Here is a 7,606-nt window from a genome sequence, read left to right as displayed (position 1 = left end):
ATTTTTTTTTTTCCTAAGGGGTAAGGAAAACAAAGACCCTAAGGGTAATGCTGTTATCTGGCTGTCTTTAGGTGCACATTTAAAGTGACTACATCTCATGATAGGAGAATTTAATAATCTAGGGAGAAAAGCGGAGTTTTACCCTGCTACACAGTTCTTTTTTTTTTTTTTTTTTTTGGTGAATTTCAGCAGAGGAAGGAAAAAGATGCAGAGATGAAGCCCAGAAGCGATCACGTGAACATGGGACTTTACAAAATCAGTTCTTACACCCCCACATGCTTGTGCTCTTCACAGGATCATCGCAGTCCTATTCCCACTCCAAACCATGGGCAATGCTTTGATGTTCATCTTCAGGCTGAAGGGATGGCAGCATTTTAGCACAAGCATGTCACAAAGATATTTGGTCTGAGGTCTGTGGGGAAATGTGATTTTTATGGTGCTCAGCAAGGCATTTCACCTGAGGGTGAAGCAGAACCGAAATGTGCTGCTAAACGCAAAGCCGAACAGAGATGATTTGACACATCAGCCCAGAAAACAGAGAGAAGTCGCATTATTGCTGCCAGCAATGAGTTTTTCCAGAATTGCCTCTTTTTTTTAAGAAGTTACCTATTCTACTAAGATGAGGCCAACTGCACTCCTGTGGAAGTGAAGTATCTGAGGGTGTTGGGATATTTAAACAGAATTTTCTGGTCTCATCCTCTTCTAGCAATGCTGATGACCAGCTGAAGCTGAAGATGGTCTTTGCTGGAGCTGAAGGGATGCCTCCTTAGCAGTCAGCTTGCAGGTCAGCTTTGGAACACAACTGAAAAAGAACAACATGGTCCAGCATTTCTCAAAGACTCACAATTAACATTTATCCAGAGCTGGAAAGACTCCTCAAGTCAAAGAAACCACTGAGACATCTGCCTGTATGGGACTGTAGGGACTCTTGCTTTGTCGACATGGCAACGGTGAAAAACCTCAATGGAAGAACAGCTCAAAGACCTCGGAGCCCCCCAAGGCAGCGCAGCATGTCTGCTACCCACACCAAGCACCACGCGGTGAGGAAGGATGCAAGAGCATCCTTGGGAGAGTTTGCCGGCACCAGCAAAGCCCTCAGACTGCAGGTACTGGGGCACCGGGAGATACAGAAAAGCTACAGCAGGAGGTGAGTTTGAAAGCACCTGTGACTGATGTTTAAACTGACACGCTGCAGGACAAAATTGATACCAGCACTGAAAGCAATAAAATAATAAAATGTAAACAGATAGAATTCAGGGTAGGTAGAGATCAGCTTATACTTGTCAGTGTACATTCAAAATAAACATATGGGAGAATATACATGAAAGGATTTGGTGAGTATTAAACAAAATGGAGATGGTACTTTGACCTGTGAAAACCAACAAAAGTGTGACCCATGGCTCCAAGCAGGTCTGCGACAAGCCAGAAACACTAGCCTAACGTGAGCCAGAAATATTACTTCTCTGAGGTGCAACAAACACATTTTACATGTGAGGTTCCACTCAGCAAGCGGTGCAAGAAGGTAGCTGAGAGGATGAGACCGTGCCACAATGCCCCTCACTGAAGAGAACTGATCACAAGGATTCTTTGCAATTAGTTTTGCTCTCATTAATTCTGATGCAGGTGCTGGGGAAATTCGAAAAGTTGCCAAGAAGGTGTGTGTGCTTCTCACATGGATGTGCTGCTTTAGAAAGCAGGTGAACTTCCAGGAGAGACGCTGGGAACCAGAGACGACTCGTCAGCTCAGCTGCTGGACAATCCCGGGCAACCATGCCATGGACCAGCCTTTGGATGGAGTGACCATGGTCACTTCATAGAGGAGTCATAGAACAGTCATACAGGAGTCATAGAGGAGTCACTCATAGAGAAGTCATAGAGGAGTCAGAATAACTATATTCATGTTATAAAGCCAGGGTTACATGTCACCAAACTAATTTTTTGGCCTATTTTTCAGGCCACCTACCAAATTCTGCTACCCAGAAACCCAAAAGCTGGGTTTGGTGAAGCTGATGGGATTCTCAGCATCAATCATGGGTAAATCACCAGCAAATATAATTTAATTTACACATAGACTTAAGAATGTTAACAAGTTCTAGTGGCCACTGGATTCATCTTTCTGTAGCACAGGTTCTGTGACAGCAAAACCTTATATTTTTATCAAGTGCATTAAACAAAGCATGTATAGCTGGACATGCCAAGATTTCCTCCCTGTAACACAAGAGCCAAGTACAAAACTAAGCCTTTTCTCATCAGCATGAAAGAACATTAATTAAAAATCCTGCGGTTAAAACACCCCGCAAAACAGACAGGGGAAACAGAAAACTACATGAGCCAGGAGAGAAAGTGTGAAATCGGATCTCGGAAAATCCTTACACATAAAGCCCTTTTCTTATTTTATTGCTTTTCAGTGCTCGCTGCTGCTCTAGTGCAGCCAAGGCGTGTGCAAGGCTGCAGCTCAACCAGACGTGCCGGAGAGGGGCAGGAGCGGGGCCACCCCACAGCCCTGCGCGGCCACCGAGGAGGGGTGTGATGAGGGACCTGCCGTCCCTCGTTACACAGCAAGGCACTGATGATGCTGGGGAAGGCCAGAGTCCAGGAAACAGAAGCCTCAAGGTTTGTTACGTATGCACAATATTTACTCCTACACTTTTCCTGTGGCTCTACAGCTCAGGGGGATGGGGCCAGGTAGGATACAGGAGATTTGAGATCCTGGAGAGACAAGCAAGGTCTTGGTAGCTTGGCTCTGGCTCTGCCTGCTTTCTGTCTCCAAGGCTACAGCAGAGGGGACTCAGGTCTTTCACAGCACTTCCCCGCAGAAGACCATGTGAACGTTGAGCCACGAAAGGGAGTGAAGGAGGAAAAGAAGTCTGCAGCCTCTGGCTGTGTCTCTCCTGCCTTTCCGCAGATGAGACGGCTGCCAGGCAGGTTGCGATGCTCATCTTGTGGCCCTGTTTGAGAAAGGGGCACTGGAAGGAGGGTATTTTTCTAGGTAGAAAAGAAAGTAGAGGGAAGAGAAGAGCTCATGGGAAGCATTTTCTGTTAAGAGGTACCTTGCATGGTTGGTGAAGGTGTGAAGAACCACATGCATTACTGAAAATAGCAAGCAGGGATACTAATGCTTTTTGGACAAGTTTCTGGCAACTCTGTAATTTCTCTCTGCAATCAACAGGGCTGGAGTTACCCAGTAGAAAGCTCAGAAAAAAACCACCAAGTTGCTTCTCTTAATTTTGTTCAATGAGGGCTCAGGAATGCCAGAGACAAGGGCAAGGCATTTCCTACAAGGTTATTTAAAACTGCAGAAGTGCTGCGAGCAAGAGGCCCTAATCCTAAGCTCAGTGTTAACACAGGGTTCGGACCACTGACACCACCAGCGTCCTTTGGCCAAGCCACTGGGTGAGTGCCAAACTTTCACCATCTCCTTCTAAGCTAGGTTTGCTGCACGCTGGAGAAATCTGCCTTGTGCTTTAAAGTGGTATTTATTAGAGTGCGTCAAAGAGCTTTGAGACGGACGATGTGTAGCTGCTAATGTGTAATACACTACTGTTGTATTAGCAGCATGCTGTACCAGCTGTCAAGAAAATAAATTATCTGGGACGCTATTTGGAGACTGAGAGCTGAGCTGCTCTGTTTGGCCTCTAAGAAAAACATGCATTTTGTTTCACGTCATAAACTCTATACATAAACAAACATAAAGCTACTGCTCACAAATCAGTTTTCCAAGAGCATAAAGCTATTAAACTACACACAGCCTTAAGAACCAGTCTATGAAGACAGATTGCCAAGATCAGAGCTTGACACTGCACGAGAGCCCACTGAATTCACAGCTCGAAAGTGTGAAATATTTGTGGGCATGAGCTCTTAGCGCAACCCTGCTGCCAAGACCCGGGGGGGGAAGAGCGACAAGCCCTATCCACCATCATGAATCACTCTACTTCTCAGAGAAATGAGAAAAAGCAGGGGAGAACATGATCACCCACTCAAGTTTAACTTGGATATTAAGCAAAAAGTCTCCTGAGATGTTTTAAATACTGTCCAGAAACTCCTATTTGCATTGCATGAGAAAGCTGCCACCCTCACAACTTCCACGGCTTTCTGGGGCATGGATGGAGCTACGTACTGACACCGAGTTAAATCCCAGCCCGCCTGAGCCAATGGCTATTTTGCCACAGACCTCAGTGGCATCCATTCAGTCCTCATGGATAATTAACCTAGAAATTATCTGCAGTTGGGATACCCATTGGCACAGTCCTAGAATACTTTTTAAAAAAAAAACAAAAACAAACCCACAAAACAAAACCAGAAAAAAACCAAACCCAAAATCTCCAAACAACCTGCTACACCAGCACGGTTGGCCCGGCTGATCAGGACGTGCAGGGCAAGGCGCGTGCGTTGGGCTGCCGACACAGAGCACCGGCGGGGAGCGATGACACCCAAGCACCAACCTGGGGCTCCCCCTCGTTACCCTGCCCGGCATGGTGCAGGGACAGATGCTCCAAGTCATAGGGCTGAAGGAAGCCGCCGTGCTTGCACAATGTGATGGAAAACCCCCAAAACAGGTCACCCCAGCCAGTTGGGTAGTTTTGCCTCTGCTCCTCCAGCCCCACAAACTGTTCCACTCTAAGGCCAGTCGTAGGAAGGTTTATTTTGACACACACACTTTTCTTTAGGCAGTTGATTAAGAAGCCCAAGTGAGAAGCCTGCTTATCTGTAGTCTTTTGCAATATTCGTTGTAGCAAAGGAACATCTTTGGGGGATAATGCAGCCTCCCTCTCCTTCTTGTAATGCTACTGAAGGAGCCAAGGGCAACATCCTGACTTCAGTGTTTTACCTAAGTGCTTAAGTCAGGTGGGATTGGTCCTGACCTGATTTCATATGCTAGCAAGATTTTTTTATATTTTTTTTAGGAAATGTGAAGACTATGCAGTCTATATACCAAAATACTATGATTTGTTTTTTGAGACAAGAGCGACATTCTTAATTATAAATACTGATCTGAAATACATTATAAAGAGAACCAAAGGACGGCGGTCGGTATTTCAGCCATGCTCTATGGAGAAGACAGCACTTTCAGCTTCAAGCCCATTTAAGCATCCCCAAGCCTCCCAGAGAAGCCAGTGAGCTCTGATGCCTTGGGAGAACAGAGGCGCAGGCCTCTAATCTGTAGTTTTTAAGAGCTGAACTGATGAATATTTTAGTTTCGAAAACATAGAAGTGAAAGAGCAAAAGCAATCAAAGCATTAGCATCCCTTTTTATTGATCTGCTCTAATTCCACGAGCCAACCCACAGCATTTAACTGATCACTTCGAATCTCTAAGAAGACAAAGACCTCGAAAAGATCTGTTTTACAGCTCTAAGCCGATGAGATATAGCAGCCAGGATCGTCTTACATTATCGTGAAGTTATTTCGACAGCTAGAGCTGTTAGCCAGGCTGCAGTGAAGTCAGTAATGTAGGAAGCCTATTAAAGTAACACAGAAAACAGGAGTTTTCCCTGTTGAGAACATGGAGTTCGCACTGTTAGTATGCAGAGCTGGATTTAGTTCAAGAGCTGCTGCCATCATATTGGCTTTATGATACTCACTTTGCTTCCAAACACTGCGACGTTGGAAGTTTCTCTCCAAAAGACTAGCAGATGTGATGTCTAGCACATTTATGGACCTTCACATAAATGGAATCTCACGTAAGATGGGCTCCAGTGTGGTGCAAATACCTCTCGGACGGTCAAACGGGTCCATCCGAGCTGAACTCCATCTGAGCTGAACTCCATCTGAGCTCCTCTACAGAGACCCACGCTAGGTGGACGGTTCCCCACGGCACTGGTGAATTCTTTTCACTTCATGCAGGACGTGAAGCAGCTGGACAACAATCTAAAAGCAACAATTAATGATACGAACTAAAAAAATCTGTGTTTGCAGACACAGATGTTTTCCAGCAGGCAGGGGAAAAAAAAAAAAAAAATCCCTCCTTTGACTTTTCTCTCTCTTTTATTAAGGGCTCACAAAAAATGTGCACGTTACCAAGTTTAATATGTTACCACATATCAGCTGAACCTGAGTGATGGCAAGCCCAAGATAAGACACATTAGCTCAAGCCGCAGTGATGGAGGTTTAAACTAATCCATTTAACCTTGAATTTGCAGTAGGTAAAGAGCATACGTGGAAATAATTGTTGTGCCTCACCTTACACATGTTAAGCTGTGGCAATGCATCTGCTTAGCCTAAGCTCCTTGTTTTCCTTTTCTAGATGTGTGGCATTGTCATAACTGGGCTGAGGGACTCTTCTGAATCCAAATTCAGCATCACAGCACGAGAGGAAGGTCAAAACAAGGATTAAAAAGTCAGGCTGGTCCATTGGGACAGCGCAGCCTCCAGCAATGCTCACTGGGGAGAGAATATCACAGGAACTTTTCTCAGCAATGCATTTTTCCGTGCCATATGTAATTAGATGATGCACTTAAGTCATAAGCATACTCTAGTGAAATGACATCTACATTAGTGACTTCCTTCTGGCACAGCAAGACGCTCAAAATTGAGTGTAACAAACTGGAGGGAATTCAGATCAACAGCTCTGCAGAAGACACTCCCAGATTTTGTAGCCGATGATCTCCAGAACTGCTGTATAAGTAAGCAGAAGCCTCCACCTGTTCATGCATAAATAAGATTAAAAAACCCAAACAGATGGTGACTTAATCCCCAACTCCATCCCCAACTGACATTACACAAAATGACGAACACCCCTTGCTTTAAACCTTTGCTTATACGGGAAAAAATCTTCAAAACTGAGTGTCTGTAAGGACAATGCACTGCCATTCCAAAGTACTGCACTAACTCGGTGATATCACTCTGTAAAGGGAGACATCCAACTTTAAATACTGATTATAGGCCCAGAGTGTTCAGCGGGGTCAAGCAACAACTGAACATGAAGAGGGAAAGTGCAAAAATTCATTCCTGATACCTCAGACAACCTGAACTGAGGAATGGAGGAACAAACAGCTGCCCATCTCACCTCACCCCACCCCACGATCGCTTGAGGTGGCCTCCTCTGAAACTCATGGCTTATTTAATACACACGTAGTTGGAGTATCCTACCTTTGGGACAGCAACATCCGCCATTCACCACCACTCCATCATTTGCCCTACCAAAGAGCGTTAAAATGCAGAAAGCCAGCCCAAACTGATACAGCTATTCAAGCAGCTTTAAAAACATGCCTTATGCTAATGATGTTTCCTAAAAGAAAAGCCTGAGCTTGTCTCCGCTCTCCTGGTTCCCCTTCCCTCAGCTTCCACCGAAAGGCACAGTGCCTCTCCCTCCCCACGTAGCAGCAAGTCCTACACCGGCCAAGGGAATCCCCCTCCCTGGCTCCACGCAGCAACACATCCCTTTGCATCTGGGAGTGGGGAGAAGGGCCAGGCTCCCCTCTCAGCTTCACAGAGGCAGCCAAAAGGAGGATTTGCTCCTGTGTGTTTATAGTGTAGTAGCAGTGAATTTCCATAATGCTCTGGCTTTGCCAGAGCAAGCCTACCTTGCTGCTCAAAATGGGTTTCCTGCTGTGCAGAAGTCTCTAAGAAGGTCCCAGAACATGCAGAAGCACATCACTGTCTCAAAC

The sequence above is a fragment of the Grus americana genome, chromosome 1 (genome assembly GCF_028858705.1).
Source record: "Grus americana isolate bGruAme1 chromosome 1, bGruAme1.mat, whole genome shotgun sequence".
Lineage (NCBI taxonomy): Eukaryota > Metazoa > Chordata > Aves > Gruiformes > Gruidae > Grus > Grus americana.
The sequence above is the reverse complement of the archived record's forward strand: the minus strand, read 5'-3'. Positions refer to the sequence as shown.